This window comes from Cydia amplana, chromosome 18 (assembly GCF_948474715.1).
Source record: "Cydia amplana chromosome 18, ilCydAmpl1.1, whole genome shotgun sequence".
NCBI lineage: Eukaryota > Metazoa > Arthropoda > Insecta > Lepidoptera > Tortricidae > Cydia > Cydia amplana.
The window spans coordinates 3,721,642-3,741,360 of record NC_086086.1 but is presented as its reverse complement, the minus strand read 5'-3'; the positions used below and the strand labels follow the sequence as shown (position 1 = coordinate 3,741,360).

At 37.4% G+C, this 19,719-nt stretch overlaps 1 protein-coding gene across 8 annotated transcripts in view; it reads left to right on the top strand.

Annotated features, from left to right (window-relative positions):
* Positions 1 to 4,113: 4,113 nt before the first annotated feature.
* LOC134656249 (small conductance calcium-activated potassium channel protein) overlaps positions 4,114 to 19,719 on the top strand; it is a 278,759-nt gene continuing 263,153 nt past the window's right edge. For 3 of the 8 annotated variants that reach the window (XM_063511760.1, XM_063511761.1, XM_063511756.1), the window contains exon 1: positions 4,119 to 4,849. The gene's annotated coding sequence lies outside the window, so the exon portion shown is untranslated. Of the gene's footprint in view, positions 4,850 to 19,719 lie in introns of all 8 variants that reach the window. The other 5 variants (XM_063511757.1, XM_063511755.1, XM_063511759.1 and 2 more) reach the window with 4 other exon arrangements.

Sequence of the window (19,719 nt, the reverse complement as noted above, 5' to 3'; positions counted from 1 at the left end):
ATTATACGCGATATAATTTGTATTCATAGTTTTATTTCTTAAGTCCCAAATAAGAGTTAAGAATGCCAGAAATATCCATATTCTTAGTACTAGGTCAGTGCAGTAGAAATTTCTGGCAGTGAGTGATCACTCGTAACCGGTGCATTGTTTGTCGATGGGTGCTATTAGCAGCGAAATATCCAGGCTTTTTCCATCGCTTTTTTAGTGCTGACAAGCATTCGTTCGTCTCAGGGCTCGATTCGGATTTTGTAATAGACATCGCCAAGATACGATAACGATATGTTTAAGATCTAACCTGTCAAATTTGACATTTCCGCGATTCTGGAGATACTCTTGAACGATTTCCACAAGATATTACTTAGAGATCTAATTCACATGTAATAGATATCTAACACGATCTATCGTAAAAGTGACATTGGTTGCCCGAATTGCGCTGCAAAAGAGAACTAGTTGAAATCTAAACTATAACGTATCTAGAATGGATCTAGTATGTGTCGTCTCTTGTGAATATCTTGAAGTTCGAATACGGCAGTTAGACTTACAACCTTGCTTAGTTTAAATAATCTCCAAATATAGAGATTGTAACTGAGATTGATTCTACAACTAACCTCCTGATTGAAAATAAACAGATTAAATTTTAATTTTTTTTTAACCAACCCTTCCACATTATTAGGACTTAAAGTTTCATATTAAACTGATGTTACAAACATAAATTCGTTGATATTTTTTTACTGCGACTGCTAATGGAGAAAAACAGAATTAGAATCCCACAAATTCCGTTAAAAATTCTACTCAAACCAAACAAGCTGACGAAATTACTCGGTATAAATTTAAAAAGAAAGCGGGTCATTACCAATCCCAATTTCCGCAGCAAAATCATATGAAGGCCCATTCAGATTTTAAAAATATTATATTGATCTGATAATAATTTCACTCCATGTCGCTCGCGTTTTATAGCGAGAGGGATAAATTGAGATTAATATCATATATTTTGAATCTGAATATGGCTCATGGAAGAAAATTCGAGTGCTTAATAATTTACAAACAACTCGACGACCGGCCTCGTTTTGTCCCGTCGAATTAGCGTTAGCTTCGCAGATGAACCTATTTAGACCTTAACTCCATTAACTTAAAGGCTAAAATCAAACATTTCCCACCTATTCATGTTTAAATGATTATTAACTAGGTAAAACCCTTTTTAATATTAAAAACTTCATTATGACATTGTGTTTGAAATGAAGCTGGTGTCGTTGTTGGCAGGCAATTTGTTACACTGCCTGATTTAACCCTTAAATGCATGATTTTTTCTTCTTGCCCAAAATTATTACACCTATGTATCACATAATTGTTTGCCGTTTCTAGGAAAAATAATAAAAAAAACTGCGACTGCGAAGTCAGTGTTAAAAGTTGCATAGGCTAAATCATATTTTTGGAAATATATTAAACGGTATTGGAAAAATCTTAACTGCCATCAGAAAGGTACAAGGTATTTATGATGTTCCTATGATAAAATTTGTAAATATAAAATAATTACACACCCCGAAAAATCTGCCCAAAAACACATACTAAAAATCATCAACTTCCAGGTTTTTCCAAGTTTTCCGACATTTCGTCTATAAACAAATGTAATTTCTATAAATTAAAATACTGCGTTTTATGTAATAATTCGGAAAATTTATTAGTTTTACTATTGAAATAATATACAGGAACAAATAGAATTTGTTTAACCCTTAATCTGTGAGCTGTCTAATGCTTTGTAGACATTTGGCAACACTATGCATTTAAGGGTTAAAACTTTCGGCATTCATTGCAGTCTGAACTATATTTAAACTCGCTTGGAGTTAATCGAACAATGAATAATGAGCCATATCCCGGATTTTTGAGTGCGGGAATGATTTCGTGTGTTTATAACTTTTTTTTTTGTAAAATAGTTACCAAACTATTAATAAAAAATAGGTAGTAAGCTCCAAACGGGCTTAGGAATGTGCAAATACGTTTTCTTTACAGTTTTTACTTATTTTTTGGCTAGTGCAAAACATTACTGCACCAAATATCCGGGGTATGAATTAACGACCACGTGAATCTATTGCATCAAGTATTAAGCTCCATAAATATTAATTGTGTCAAAACATAACGAATTTCTTAAATCATATTCGAAATGTAAGTATTTCACGAGAATACGAAAAAGACGATAAACAATTTGAATGAGTTATAAACTGAAATAGATGCCATACACGAAAGAAAAAGTGACCAACTCCTGGCCACTAGACAAATGAGACTATAAATTTTTAATGCTAGTGTCAAACTGTGTATAGTTAGCATCAAGGGTAACATGTCAAAAGTAAAAGTACCATTCTCTAACAGCTTAACAAAAAGAGATACATTTCTATAAATAGAACAATTAGACTGTAACAAATAGTTTTGAACCCGAACTATATTATATCTCTAGTTTGAAAATAATTCCATAGTGGCAGATACTTTTGACGCGTTATTTTATCCGCTACTGTTGATGCTGACTGTACAGTCGCCATCAGATATATCGAAGCGGCCAAGGTGTTCACAATATCTGAACACGCACTCTAACGCCTTGACAATAGAGGCGTGTTCAGATATTTGTGAGCACCTTGACCGCTCTGATATATCTGATGGCGACTGTACATCCCCTTAAATGTTTGTTTACGAGATAAATTGATTATTGGTCTCGACGTTCTCTGTTGACAGGACGAAAATTGTGTTAAGACTTTGCGTTCTCCTTTGCTAACGTTAGTTTTGCACGGGTTTGATTTATGACAAGCTCTATTTAATTATGTAACTTATAAGGGTTTTTTGACCAATATTAAGCCTTTGGTAAGTAAGCGTAAAATTAATTTAGCGTTCGGGAATATATACTTGGTCAAGAATGTCAGAAAATGGCGGCAAATTTGAAAAATCGCGGGTTAGCAACACTACGTTTGAATTGTTCCAATATCGCGTGTCATTTATATCTTATCTGTGGAACTGTTTTGTTTACATTTCATCGTTTTTTGATGTACATTACTGATTTTGATTCGTTTCCTAGGGATACCATCCTTTAGTTTGCTTTACATTGCTACTGACAGATCCTGCTTGACAGACTATTATTCAGTTCTAATGTTGAAACTGGCAAATCCTACTCATTTTTTTTACTAACTGACAGTGCGATTGCGGTTTGTGATTATATTACGTGTTTATAGTATTTAGTCCACTGGACTTCGTTTTCGTAAAGTGTGTAAAACATACCTAGACCCAACTATAAATTAATAATAGTAATATTGTCATAAAGCTTCCTCGAGGAACTTCCATTAAAATTAGAAAAATGATAATATAATATAAATATAAACCGATGTAATTAGAATAGAAATAAAAAAGTCTAGGTACAAGTAAGCTGTGTATGTATATCCATCACAAAACTCATATTTTTTATCGTAATTTTCGCGTTATAAAGGCCAAATTATATAGTAGATTATATTTCGTGCCTAATTCATGTTATTTTAATTTATTTAGGTCCCTACGTCATCTAGAAATATCCAATTACAAATAAGAATATACCTATGTATTTTAAAAACAGTGAGACAGAAATAAAATTTGGAATTTATAAGTAACTGGCGACTCGGCCGGCTTCGGCTTCGGCAAGGGTTAACAAATTATACATAAACCTTCCTTTTGAATCACTATCTAATAAAAAAACCCGCATCAAAATCCGTTGCGTAGTTTTAAAGATCTAAGGATACACACAGACAGACAGCGGGAAGCGACTTTGTTTTATACTATGTATTGATTACTTACAAGAAACGAAATCCTCGTATAACAAATAAATAGCATCTATATTATGGTTATCCATTTATGATTGCAGCAGTGTAGTGAATACGGAAGAAACTGCTGGAAATAAAGCAGGGAAGTGCATTATTGGTCCTATTTAATCCACCAAAAACAGACCGGTCGAGAACGCCGTAGCTTATGTTTATTTTGATAGGCACGGCTGTAGCTTGGCTGCTAGATAGCAACAGCAAAAATAGTGCTATCCTGCTCTTACCAATGGAAACGGTGAATCGGTTCTGTGCTTTCAGAATATGGAGTACCGGTTCCAGAAATGCATGAAAAGGTTTCATATGTTCAGTCGGTCCGCGATCGTGCGGCGGGGCGGACGTATGCTAAAGCCGCCCGGAGTTACCGCGAAATATTTGAAACATTGCCGCGTTTGTGGATGTGTAAATATTTTTGAACTTATCTAAGCCAACATAAGCGAGTGCTATTAAAACTATAACTTTATGAGTATCAGTCCAGACATCAATAAACCGATAATCGATTGCACTGTAATTAAATTTTGTTATTATCCTCACAGACGTTTTATAATTAGTGAATGTGTAAGACGGATGTGTGTTTGTGTGTTTTACTTTTATCAACTATGTAGGTAGAATACTATACCTTTCAACCTATTAGCCAAAAACTTTAGAAGTTATTTATCTATACCTATAACTAAGTGAACCAATGTAGATATAAACCCGTCGGTCCAAACTAAGTGACTTAAAAACACTAATATCAAAACTATATCAACCAATTACGTACCTATTCATATCTAGAACCCAAATATCTAAAGAACTGTAAATATATTTTCGGGAGTGAAAATCGATTCTGGTGTGCGGACCAAACTTTGGCTTGATGTAATTATATCTTATTAGTGTAAATAGTGTAGACTATGACTAGTGACTAGTGAAAATTTTGTGATTATTTGTGAAATTTATTATCTGTATAGCAATATTTACGCCTCGGCAACTTAATTCAAGTTTCAAGCGTTAAGCGGCCTCAACGAAATTTTATCGATTTCAACTAGGTGAGTCTATTTATATTTAACAAGCAGGTCAAATGTGACATTAGTATTTTAAGTTTGGACTAGATTGATTCAATATGTATATATTATATATATTTCAAAATGTCTAAACTGTTTGACTATCATCAACTTTGAATGAAAAATTATCAGTATTAATACAACAATGTGTTTCATATATTACCTTTTTAAACCTATAAATTCTTGGTTGATCAGTGTATGTAGATCAAGCGTCGTGCGTACAGTCAGCTGCAGAGAAAAGGTACCCTTCCTGCATAGAAGTTTGTATGCAGGTGTGGTAACGTTTCTCTGCAGCTGACTGTACTTTTACACCACCAACCTTTTGGCTGGTTGAAGGAACTTCGTGGTTTCTCGCTAAACAGATATATAATGAATTCATGAAGAATGTAGACAAATATCCAAATAGGTTAAAACAACGGAATAAAAATTGCAAGTCAATTCAGAGAAATATTGACCGCAAAAAATAAAGCCCATATTTTCAGTAGTCAATGACGCGTGGTTTAAAAAAAATGGTTGTGTTGTTTTTGGAAAATAGCAAGGGAAAGGGTTATAAAAAAGTTTAACATGTAATAAAATTTCGTGAAGAACGGCTTGAAACCTCGTGAATGCCGCCTAGCGTTAATGTCAAGGACAGTAATATACTAAAAGGTGCCATATTCTATTGATTCAACCTTTGAAGCCTTCCATGTTCGAACAATACCTCGTTTGTAAATAAGAATAGCTTTGGGTTTTTTGACTTTCTTCGTTTGAGTCTTTGTTCTTTCTTTTTATTTAAACGCTGATAATTAAATCATTATATTATATAGATTATTTTAACACAAGTTACACATATAGAACCGATAGCCATTCATAATATATTTATTTCATGTCTATTTAGCAACTGAGTAGGTAGTAGATTTGCAAGCAAACTAATAAACTCCAGTTACGCTGACTTTCAAGTTTATACTTTAGCTTAAGGCCTGAGTGAACGCTCGAAGCGGAGCGTTCGGCGGGGCGTGCAGCGTGGCGTCGGGCGCACAAGTAATTTGAGCAGCGTGCACTAAGGCTACTCCTATACGCTTGCATTTGTTTAACATGCACGCCGCACGCCCCGCCCCGCTGCACGCCCAACTCGAGCGTCCACTCAGGCCTTACACTTAGAATTACACCAATGTGCAAGGGTATGCCACTGCCACGTTTACCTCGTAAATAGCTACGATGATGGTGTCGACTAAGGACTCCCCTTAAAATTACCCTCTTTAGAAACTTTGTCCGACATAATACTTCCAACTTTTAATACTTACTTACCTACTACTTAACATGTCCAGGGTCCGAGGTCCTGCGCTGTTCGGAATGTTTAATAAGATGACGAACTTTAACAGAACTAGTACCTGATATAATTAAAAAATATTTCTACACTTCGATGGTGACTTAAATAAGGTGGCGTTTATACTAATATAATAAAGCGAAATTTTTCTCTTAGCCTTTAACGTACGATAAAGCAGGTTACAAGGGAAAACAAAAAATACTGCTGCTAAACGAACTTAATTAAAGTTAAAAAATAAATTCAAGATTAATTACCTAGTTGACTATTTAGCTGCTACCGACTGTACATATTGCTTGATATTATACAAAATTACGATAGATAATAAAATAACTCGATTAGCGAAGCTGCCAGCCTATTATGGATAGCTTTATCCATCTTTATCCACGTGATAAAATAACTGTCACTGTTTAACACCGTGGGAAAGAAAGTGACGGACACCGTTTTATCACGCTGTCACGTAGACAAGAACGACCATCATATCCGTACAGAAGTTAAAAAGTAAAGTAGAAAGAACGCTTGAAAAGAAATTTTAAAAGTAGAAAAGAAGCTTGAGTTTTCTGGGTTGGAAGGAGCTTTCAAGGTTGATTGATCAAGTGCACCATTAAAGGAACGGCCAAGTGCGTGTCGAACCACGTAAAATGGAATGTTATGTAGCATTGTTCGATAGGAATAACAAAATACAGAAGTGCATAATTGTTTTCCATCGTATTCTTTCGGAAACGTTCGTATTTGTCATGCTAGTTTAGTCAATGTCATAGATATGAGCGCCGATAGGCAATTAGCCGGCGGCGGCGCGCCGGTCAAAATTGATCGGCGGCGGCGGCGAATCGGCGGCGTGGCCTTGAAACACCTTCGATTAATGAAAAAATAATTCTAACCAAAATTTTACCGAAAAAACATGTTTTTGCTGTAAGAAAGTTATGTCATAAATGCATTTTTTATTTTCAAGGATAATTTATTGAATAATGGTACGAAAAAAATTGATATCGTATAAACTGTGGATAAGCGGTATCGCGCGACATCAGAGGCGGTCTTAACCTTGGCGAGGCTCTGGCCGGAAGATCTTAGCGAGGCCCTTATCTTTTGTGCTAAGTTAAAAATTGCGGATTGACTGTATCAGGGAAACGTCTTGTCGACAGTCCAAAGAAAATCGAGCTCCGTCATTAACCAATATCGATTCAACAAAACCGATTTATGTCAAAAAGTGAGGCCCAACGCCGAGCTCCATGTAACACCGAAGACTTGATTTCGACGCCTCCCAATGCGAGGCCAGAGGATGAGCTGCAGGTAAGCATACAGCTAAGAATCGAACGCCAAGTGTAAGCTTGGCTGACGGCCGAACGCCTGGAGCGCCGATTGCGGCGCGCTTCTGTGCGAGGACTGCGAGGCCAAACTGCAAGAGAGCAGAGCGAGGGCGCAGGCCGATAAAGACTGAAGCCATAGTGTTAAAGATCTGGAGCTTTCCCGCGGGCGCACTCGTGCGACGCCAAAGGTCGAGCTGCAATGGAGCTAAGATCGGATGCACCAATGCTCAAGCGTTTTAAAACAGGCCGAAAGTTGAGCTCCAAACAGGGCTAAAAACTTGCAGGTTCAGATAGCGGCTTAATTCCATGCGAGCGATGCAAAGCCAAAGATTGAGCTACGAGAGAGCAAAGCTTGAAATTTGAACAGTGGCCAAGTTTAAATGAGACCCGATTCCGACGCCCTTCCGTGCGAAGTCAACGGCCGGACATTTGGACGTGGAAACGCTTAATATCTCAAAATTAACCCCATTTTATACCTTTTAAAGTCTTTTAACCATGCTTGCAATGGTTAAATTCGCGGTAAATGACGGATGGTTAGCTGGCAAAATTAGTTATGCATTGGATCGGTAATACAAAGATGTGGGTTCGTGTCTCACGTTAGCCAGAGTTGATCACAGTTGATTTTTTCATTGTGATTGACATATGTGTTATACACACATATATACAATATAAATTGTAATGTGGAACGTTCCATAATAAAAATGGAAGGAAATCAGTATGTTTATTACAAGCATAACTATGTTAAAATTGATATTAAATAATTTCGTTTCCCCGAGACTAGTAGCGCGGTTACTAGACGGATAAGTTTGCATTTGCCTTGGATATTTTTTAATTATATGGGCCTAAAATACCTTTTGAATGCCTATAAACTATTCGAAGTGACGCCGTTAATGATCTAAACTCGATTAAAAATATATTATCTGATTCCGAAAGTAGTAGTAACTACCAAGGTCACGCCGATGCCACGCCGATAGCGCAGCGTCGGCGGCGACGCCGCGAAAATTTTGTCGGCGGCGGCGGCGCGCCGGCGCGTCGCTCATATCTACAATGTCAGTACTTTTTGTACCAAGACTGTCTGAGAATAGATTTTTAGAGTTCCGTACCCAAAGGCTAAAAACGAGACCCTATTACTAAGACTCTGCTGTCCGTCCGTCCGTCCGTCCGTCTGTCACCAGGCTGTATCTCACGAACCGTGATAGCTAGACAGTTGAAATTTTCACAGATGATGTATTTCTGTTGCCGCTATAACAACAAATACTAAAAACAGAATAAAATAAAGATTTAAGTGGGGCTCCTATACAACAAACGTGATTTTTGACCGAAGTTAAGCAACGTCGGGCGGGGTCAGTACTTGGATGGGTGACCGTTTTTTTGCTTGTTTTTTTGGCTTGTTTTGCTCTATTTTTTGTTGATGGTACGGAACCCTCCGTGCGCGAGTCCAACTCGCACTTGGCCGGTTTTTTTTTAATTTGTGAATCTATGTTATTTCTACTCAGAATCATGAGCTCTTTCTATCCTTATAGGAGAAAAAAAGTGTCCCAAGGTTTTTATTTCCATTCCATTACCCTTTTCATAGACTTTGTATGGCGGTCACGGAATGGAAAGATCGAAAAATGTATGGAAATTTTGGGACACTTTTTTTTTCCTATTAAACACGTTCGTCAGTTTCCGTGAAAATACGATGGAAAATAATTATGCACTACATCTGTACAAAAGAACAGTAAAGAAAACTGGAATCTTATAGCAGTTATTTCCGAAAATATTACAAAATTAAATCAATACAGTATTTTAGAAAACTTAAATAGTTACAAGTTGATGGCGTGGCTTACAAAATAGGTACCCAGTAACCAAAATTGCGCAAATAATTTTTTTAAGGAAAATGTCATTGAATATTCATACAGATTTTGATTACAAAACCCTTATAATGCTTATTACTTTTCTGGTCTCAAAAATATTATTCATTTAGTTTCATCTATTTGCTATAAAATAAACAAAAAGAGATATAATCTACATTTTAACCTTCTTCTTCAATAAGTGTTCATTTATCGACACACACATACATTTTAATGTAGAATGGGTCGACTCAGTTCATTGCCGCGGGTTTGTTACGAGTTCATCTTTTATTAATATCCAGTGCACGGATTTCTGTCATGTGCAGAGAACTCGACGAGTTTCGTATTCTGAATATTTTAACAACAAGGATGGCACACGCTATGACGCTACCGGTAAGTGTCTTTCGGCACTTGATCCACATAAGTAAATTACCAGGGGCCTAGAAACTTAAATAATGTATGGAAAAAGTCATAACACTTTTCGTAGCATCTGTCATCTGGATAAAAATTTTCTTTTCGTTTGGTGTTTGTCAATGTACGATTGTTATCTTGACTAGGCCCCCTGTGTTGTGTCTGAGCAGTATAGCACTGATCGGGAAACTGTGATTCGGGATCCTTAAAGTGACATTGACGTTATAGAACTAAAAAAAAGTACCTTAACCTCTAGCCGCCCATACGTCAAACCTTGCCAAGCAAAATGAAATTTTATTTTGTCAACACAAAGTTCAAATTAGAATGGAACAGGAGACCTTTTTATAGGTCTCTGGGCGGCTAGAGGTTAAGCTATTCCTCCTCCCTCCTTTTTTCAAATAGGTACGCTGTAGATCCATTTGGATGAAAAAGGGTAATACTTACTTTTCTTTCTCAAGCAGGATAAAGGCTTAGCTGCGAAATATATGACTGGAACTAACACTATTCACTTATACTCCGTACTAAGTATCATATATCAAGGATATATTTCAAGGAATTAGCTTGAAAGTAAACGGCACGCTGCGGATTCAGCGCAATGTTTTATGAATTGTATGGGAGAATACGAGTATTGTCTTGAAGCAAAGAATAAAGCACTAAAAAATGCCACCTTAGACATAGGTAATAGATCATCAAATGACGGAAACAAATGCAAAATTAAATACCTAATTATACTTAATGATGATAATTGCTTTAGTCTAAAAAATACATAGTTCAATTTGTTCAACGCAAACTGCATATGTATAAAAATTTAGCGTCAACTTTTTCACCCAATACAACCCCTGCCAACAAGCCATGTGCCAAATTACTTACAAAAGACTGGCCTTAATTAATTTCTGAGAGTGGTAAACGTTTTGGCAAACCGCGTACGTACATACGACAGATTTGTTTGAAAGTTGTATTGTTGTAAGGGCTGTAATTAAGTTTAAGGGTCCGCAGCAAGCTCGGTCGTCAATATAAACGTAATTACGCTCTCATTTTAAAACGACTAGCTAGATTGCTATGAAACTTTGTATTTACAATAGGATAAGAATAAGAATGATTTATTGCAGTACTGTGTACATATGTAGATGGTAATCATGGTACAATTTGTTTCAACAGTTACCCATTTCGGGTATGCAATACTTAATTAACTTATGAACTAGACTCAAATAACATGCAAAGATTTACATAAGTACATAATTAATGTTCAAAATATTCTTTCAGACTATAAAATGTTTTATCTAGTAGCCAGTTTTTCAACCTTACCCTGAATCGGTTACCTTCAAGTGCCTTAATATCAGCTGGAAGGTGATTAAATACTCGAATAGCTGTTATACAAACGTGCTCTTTTTGCATATAGATGTGTGTTGTGTAAGGTATATAAGGCCTGTAATTATCTTATCTTATCGTACCGTATCGTATCTTATCTTATCTTATAAGCTGGAGCTATATAAACAAATTACAGGCATAAATATACTTCATGTCATTGTATGTGCAAATTTTATTTATTTATTTATTTCAACTTTATTGCACAATACACAAAAAGAATGTACAAATGGCGGACTTAATGCCTAATAGCATTCTCTACCAGTCAACCATCGGGCCAAACAGAGACAAATTTTCATTGCAATCGTTGCATTGCAATGAAAATTTGCACATACTACGCGTTGGCGTAGTTTTAAAATTTAAAAAAAAAGAGTCTCCTTTTGTATGGGAAGGTGAAATTTGGTCGAGCTTGCTTGACTCTTAATTAGAGGTTTCCAGATTCCAGATAGAGACCCTTTTTGTTGACATTTTTCTTATTAATTAATCTATTATAATAGGCTACATGACAATTTTTTTTATGGTATCAATCGATCGGATTTGTTTTTAGAATCAAATGTCTATATGGGACCCATTGCATTAAAGTAACACAAAAGCCAGAAATTGTAGTCAAAGTCCGACAGTCGCACTTCACTCGCGAAACGCCCTATACAAAACGGCCAGAGGCCGTGACGCCATCGCCCATCTTGTAGTATGGACAAAACAAGAAAATTGCGTTTTTGTCGGTGAAATATTGCGTTTATGTATATAGTTGCTATACAATATTTTTTTGGATGAAATGTAAGGAATCGAATGGTACCCTTACTTTTATCGTTTTTGGAAGTTAAAAAAAACTTAAATTTTGAAACTTTCAGGTCCTGTAATTTTGTAATTTTGCAATATTTTATTTTATTATCCACATTATTGTGATAAATTGCTCGTTTGCTATCTATTTTACTAGATTTTGTTATAAAATTCAACATGTGTCATCATCCCTATTATAAGCCTACAACTTAACTCTCGTAGTTGGTAAAGTAGTTATGTAGTAGTTATCCAGTAGAAGGTAGCAGAGTTTTGGGACTAAAACTAGTTAAAGGCATATTTAACTCTTATTTACTTAACCCATTCAGACGTCGCCACGACACACTTTGTCATTACGCCTCTACGAAGAATTTTCGTTACTTATGCTATTAGCTACGACTACGACACTGCGAGCGTAGCTTAGCCAAATGGATTGTACGTAGCAAGGCAGCCTTGGGCCTTGCTACGTACAATCCATTTGGTGTAAGTACCAGTCACTACTTAACCTTGACTACTTCTTATAAACTGCCTCAGTTTAGTGGCAGCACTATAGCTATATCTGCTCTTTAATTTAATTCAAGTAGGTTGCATAAAATAGCGTAGATAGCTAACATAACTAACGTAAATATATTACATCTGACCAAATATGTCTTGCTCAAGTTTGTGTAATATTATGTAGATGTTCGCAGCCCCCGAGTAGACTTACGATGCGGTGGTGAAGGCATGTTTGCTATATATTATGAACATTGTTCGGATCACGTATCCAGTAAGTACCTATCATCTAATCATCATCAAAGTAACTCTGTCTGTCTGTCTGTTACACCTTCACGCATTAACCGCTGAACCGAGTTGAAATTTGAAGAATAATAAGTCGCAGTGGAATTTCGTGGAATATATTTGATACATAAAATAAGATGACTGACGGTTGATTGTACAGCCATTACAATAACAACGGTTTCATAGCAACCTACCAACACTTCCTCTCAAGCAACCGTCCATCATCATATGAACAGCCACAGCATCATCAAGCACTCAAGTCTAAACCTAAACCAGTCACACACCTTTCAAACTTAACGCGGGGCAATGGCTTAGTTAAGACATCGGCCAAGTTATCTTCAGTCGGGATGTACTCCAACTGAATCAACCCCTCATTGACGCAATGACGAACGAAATTGTACCTAATATCAATATGCTTCGTCCGCCGGTGAGAAACAGGATTGTTCGCCAACGCTATGGCGCTCTGGTTGTCTACAAACAACTTGACACTCTTAGAGTTCCCCGTTTTGAATACGTGACTTACTAACCTCTGGAGGTATACAGCTTCCTTGGATGCTTCAGACAATGCGACAAATTCTGATTCACTTGAAGAAAGTGACACGCAGCTCTGCTTTCTGCACTCCCAGGATATCATATTCGGTCCAACTTTGAAAATGTACCCCGAATAAGACTTTCTGTCTCTAATGTCGCCTCCCCAGTCAGCATCAACGTAACCTGTAATTAAATGAATGTTACGTTCACCTTTTGACTTCCTAAATAGAAGGCCTAAGTCACACGTTCCCTTTATGTAACGTAGAACACGCTTAGCCGCCTTCATGTGTACAGATCGGCAACATGAATTATATTGAGCTAAGAAGCTCACAGCCGCCGAGATATCGGGCCTCGTGTTGCAGGCTAGGTAATTCAATGCACCAACCAAAGACTGGTATCGTAATTGTTCTTGGCGATTCAACTCCTCACCACCCCCATCTGCCAAAACCTTATGCAGATCCAGTTCCAGCGGAGTTTTCACTGGTTTGCATTGATCCATACCATGATCCTTTAGAACGGTTTCGATAAACTTCCTCTGATGTAAGAAAAACGTACCTTCTTTTCCTCGTTCTAAATTCATACCTAAACATTGGCGAGCGTCCTCCAAATCCTTAACTTTGAAGTGTTTTCGCAACCCGCTCAACAATGCCACTTTGCTTTTAATATTTTTAAAAAATATTACAAAGTCATCCACATAAAGACATATAAAAATATCGTCTTTAAAATATAAACAACTATCGTACTCAGAACGTTGAAATGACATTGACAGCAAAACATCATTGACTTTTTCGTTCCACGAGCGACTTGCTTGTTTAAGGCCATATATTGCCTTCTGCAATAAACAAACCTTTTGTTTCTGACCTTCGCTGTCAAAACCTTCCGGTAATCGCATATAAACTTTTTCGTGTAAATCGCCATTCAGAAATGCAGTATTTACATCGAAATGATGCACCTGTAAATCATTTTCAGCAGCCAACGCCAGCAATAACCTTAGAGTTGACCTTCTCACGACCGGTGAAAACGTTTCAAAATAATCTACACCGTATGACTGAGTGAAGCCTTTTGCGACAAGTCTGGCTTTGTATGTCAGGTTTCCATCGGCGTCATACTTGTACTTGTAGACCCACTTGTTTCCCACTACTTTGGCTTCTGGCGGTTTATCAACAACCTTCCAAACGTCGTGCTCCTTCATGGACTCCAACTCACGTTCCATTGCTGCTTGCCACTCATGACTGTCAGGTCTCTGTAATGCTTCCTTGTATGACCGGGGCTCTTCCTCTACATTGCAAGTACTGTTATAGCAATACAGTCCGCTATGTGCACTATGTAACCTATTCCTTAGAGGATACCTAGGTTCTGCCTCATTTTTCACATCAGCCGCTCTTGGTTCTTCGTTACGATCTTCAATGGTCGGTTCTTGTCCAGAAGCTTCATTGAGTACATCGGGCTCAGCTGTACGAGTAGTTTCCGCGCAAGCTTCTACAGGTACATCGGCTGCGTTCGAGCTCTCTACCACATCTTCATAGAACTCTTCTGCCATCGACGTATTCGGAACCGTCTTTGAGGAATGACCGATTTCCCATACAACAGCATCGTCTCCATCTTGAACAGTCCTCTGAGACGATATCAACTCTACATTTGAACCAGTTTCTGACGCCTTTAAATCAGAACTTTCAATAAATGTAACGTCTCGACCTGTTATAATCTGTCTAGGATTGCTAAGATCCGCAAAGCGATACCCTTTAGTATCTTCGCAATAGCCGACGAAAATATATTGCTTTGCCTTAGCGACCCATTTCTTTCTCTTCTCCTTCGGAATATGCACATAGGCCGTTGAACCAAAGACTCTTAAATGATCCAACCTCTGTACTTTCCCTGTCCACAGTTCTTCCGGAATCTTCCCATTATTGGCGCTATGAGGCAGTCTGTTTTTGACGTATACCGCTGTATTACAAGCCTCCGCCCAAAACTTCCTATTTAAGCCTTTATCCATAAGCATGGTCCGTGCCATCTCCGTAATCGAACGCAGGGACCTTTCCGCGACTCCGTTCTGTTCTGCCGTGTAGGGAACCGTCAACTGGTGCCTTATTCCCTTGCTGGAAAGAAATGCATTAAAATCTTTATTAACGAATTCGGTACCATTGTCCGTTCTCAATCGTTTGACTGTCAAACCTGTCTCATTCTCCACATGCGTCACAAAATCCTTAAAGTAGCTTAAAGTTTGCGACTTTTCTTTAAGAAAATAAGCAAACATTTTCCTAGTGAAATCATCCACAATGACAAACATGTAATGAGCACCCCCGTAAGAACGTTCCGACATTGGTCCACACAAATCGGCGTGTAATAACCCGAGTTTGTCATCTGCTCGTCCTGCTTCACCCTTTGGAAAAGGTAATTTATGTGCCTTACCTCTTATACAAGCGACACAAGGTTCCATTACGCTTTTACCTCCAAGCTCGATCTGTGGAAGCTTCCGTAAATCACTCAGATTCACATGCCCAAGCCTCCGATGCCAAAGCGCCAACGAGTCCTCAACTTGAACTGTAGCCAAAGCCCCTTCTACAACAGGAAAACAATCATCCACCTTATAGATACCTGAGACTTCACTAGCAGTCATCACAAGTTTACTCGTAATTTGGCCTATCGACTGGTGAATCATCCTACAACCATTAAGATCAAATATCACCTTCCACCCATTCTGTACCAACTTCGATATCGATAAAAGATTAACTTTCAAGTCGGGTACATAGTAACAATCTTTTACAGGTAACAAAACTCCTTTTAAACTTACCATAATGTCACCCTTACCCTCACTTGACATTTTGTCATCATTCGCACATGTCACAACATTCTTATCAGTTATCATAAAGTCTCTAAACCAGTGCTTCTTGTAACTCATGTGGTTCGACGCACCGCTGTCCAGATAAAATGCCGAGGGGCTGAAGGAATCGTGTACCGACAGTGAACAGTGTAAAGCAGCTTTCTTCGACTTTGAAGAAACCGTTGATACGCCTTCGCCATCCATTTCCTTTACCAGCTTCGGGCAATCTGACTTCTTGTGACCTTTCTGGCCACACCTGAAGCACTTGAGCTTTAATACTGAATGTTGACCTTGCTTCTTTGCTACTAACGCCGAATTCGCAACTGAGGAATCTTTCGAAGAACTCTGGCCGGAATCCTCTTGTAACAGCTTCTGACGGACATTTTCAGAGGTAAGCTTCATACCTGAGTGTTCTAAAGCCATTCGCAATGGTTTATACTCATCTGGTAGACCTCTCAATAGCACCACGGCTATCAGATCGTCATCAAAGCTCTGATTAATCTCTTTCAGCTTTTGAGCGTGGCTCATCACGGATGCAACATATTCATGCATAGACTTGTGATTTTCTAGCTTTTCATCCAAGAGATTATTCATTAAAGAGATCCGCCGGTTAATACCTTTATCTTCGAATATGCCTGCCAACGCGTCCCACACCTCCTTAGCGTAAGATAGATTTTGCACATACGGATACAGATGCGGCTCCAGATGTAGACATATTAACGTGAAAGCCTCCTGATCCTTCTCTATTTCTGCAGTATCTAGATTCTTCGGTAGTGTTGACGTGTACTTGAAGCATTTTTCGCGAACGAGTAGCATTTTAATTGCGAATTTCCATGACGTAAAATCTTCTAATCCGTTTAATTTGGTAACAGAAAATTTTGTAAACTGGGACATGACCTGAAGAATAATAAGTCGCAGTGGAATTTCGTGGAATATATTTGATACATAAAATAAGATGACTGACGGTTGATTGTACAGACATTACAATAACAACGGTTTCATAGCAACCTACCAACAAAATTTGGTATGCAAATAATTAGAGACCCGGGGAAGAACATAGGATAGTTTTTATCAATGATCATCATGATTATTCCACGCAGACGCAGTTGGGGGCAGAAGCTAGTACTTAGACTATACTTGTATTTAGCTTAAAGGTGAGAGGTAATTAAGAACAAGATGAGTATATTAAATAAGGTTCATATAGAAGCTTGAACTCAAAATAAAAAAAACCGGCCAAGTGCGAGTCGGACTCGCGCACGGAGGGTTCCGCACCATCAACAAAAAATAGAGCAAAACAAGCAAAAAAACGGTCACCCATCCAAGTACTGACCCCGCCCGACGTTGCTTAACTTCGGTAAAAAATCACGTTTGTTGTATGGGAGCCCCACTTAAATCTTTATTTTATTCTGTTTTTAGTATTTGTTGTTATAGCGGCAACAGAAATACATCATCTGTGAAAATTTCAACTGTCTAGCTATCACGGTTCGTGAGATACAGCCTGGTGACAGACGGACGGACGGACGGACGGACGGACAGCGGATTCTTAGTAATAGGGTCCCGTTTTTACCCTTTGGGTACGGAACCCTAAAAATCAATTATAACCTAAGTAGAAATGAAAATAAAAAAACATATTTCCCTCGGGGCGTAATTCAGCTATAATAGTGTTCAGTTATTACGCAGCCATTAGGTACGCCTGTGTGTAAATAACACTTTTTACGAGCAAGTGTGATGAAAAATTAATAAATCATGTAGAAGTAACAAATGGAACAGGAATTAAAAGTACCGAAAAATCAGTTGGTACGCGTGACCGCAAGCTCTGCTAACGAAGAGAGGCAGGCGGACAGGTGACTGACAAATGCGGTTACAAGGGAGTTTTACAGCCATAGCTCAGAATTTGTCAGTATAGATACAGTCAGCATCAAAAGTTTATTCTCTAATAACTTAACTAAGTAAAAAGAGATAGGTATGTCTCTATAATGTAGAACAATTAGACTTGGACTGGTAATTATGAACGCGAACTGAAGATACATAATTATCTCCATTTGGAAAATTTTCCATTGTGGCAAATAATATAAAATAAATAAATATGCACCTAAGGTATGCTTTAAGGTGTTTATCTAAGGTATTCATTTTTTTTTAAATACTTTTTGCTCGTTTGTTTCATCTGCAACTATTGATGTTGAATTTACATATCATCGACAAAAACAAAAAAAAGTGAGGAGGAAAACAAGCATGCCTTACCTTAGTAGGTAGGTGAATCTGGCTGTTGTACGTTGCAAAGATCCAATTAATTCTATTATTTTTAACAGCAGATTGGTATGGTCTTAAATTTAGACTCGCTAGATAATTCTTAGCTCATTGAGAAATCTAAGAACTGTAATTGTGACAAAGTCCAACAATGTTTTGAATGAAGTTGTGACAAATAAGCGCTGTTTAAGATAATTCGCGTACATGCCGGTATTCGGCCATCTTACTTAATAAAACGAAGATTAATGGAGCGGGAAAATATTTCTAAACGTGCTAAAATGTACCTGCATAATTAACGTGCATTTTACCTGAGAGCTTAAAAGGTGACGATATGATTTATGTAAGATGATAATCACATCATGAAATAAGAGTTATTTTTTTACGTTATTGTTAACAAAAACTTGTTTCAGTAGGAACATCTTAAATTTTGGCTGAAACCTTGAAAAGGAATGAAATATAATTAAAAAATAATTAGTGTTCTTATTGTTGAGACATGGACGCGTGGACATTTCTTCGACCAAAAATATCACTTTTGACAGGTGACAGATCATATCCATCATAAATTGATAACAACAAATTAGAATGCATTAAGGTTAACAGACAGTTCTAGTGGATGACTATGAAACGAAATGTGTTCTCCATCCTAATGCATATGAAAACGAATTATTTCTACATGATTGTACACTATATAAATTCAGATACACGCAATACATAATTTTATTATTTGCAAATAAAAACTTATGGTCCTTATTCTATTTTTTAAATTCTATTTAAGTTGATCAACGTAACAACGTATAAAATATAGTGTGTCAAAGGACTGTCCCATTTCAAACATAGACAGAGATAATCATACTATATTTTTCTTACACTAGTACTAGCACCCAAAAGAAAAGGATGAGTATAGTTTTTTTGGTTCCTATTTACTGACAAATGGGTTTGACCATCTATACAAATGTATGGCATTATTACCTGCCATTTTGTAAACTGCCCAATTTCCGGCCCTTCACCAATCATCACCCTCAAACTTTTTACGACAGCAGTAAAGTTGCGACTTTTCTACACATTGCCTCTTTGAACTGCAGACCTCGCAAGCACAAAATAAAACCGAATAATCGCAAGGCTCCGCCATTTTGAAATTTTTTGAAAAGCCGAATTGACATATCTCATCATTATCATCGAACCTGCTCACAAACTTTCACGAAAATCGGTTGAGAATTGCGACCTGTAGAGGAGAACTTCCGGATACGAAAGCATTTTTGCCTAAGCTGAAACAGAGCCCTTCGCTCGCTCGGTCGGTTAAAAAATAGATGCTAATGACTGTTACTTTTCAGTAAATTTAAGATATCAAGAGAGAATTATAATATTTTATAAATCATTTGCATTAAAGCCTGATAAAAGTATGAAGCTACATACATAGGCTTCTATGATGTGACGTCAGTTGCGAGCCAAAATTTGCCAGTTCATCAAACCTTCACGGTCTTGCA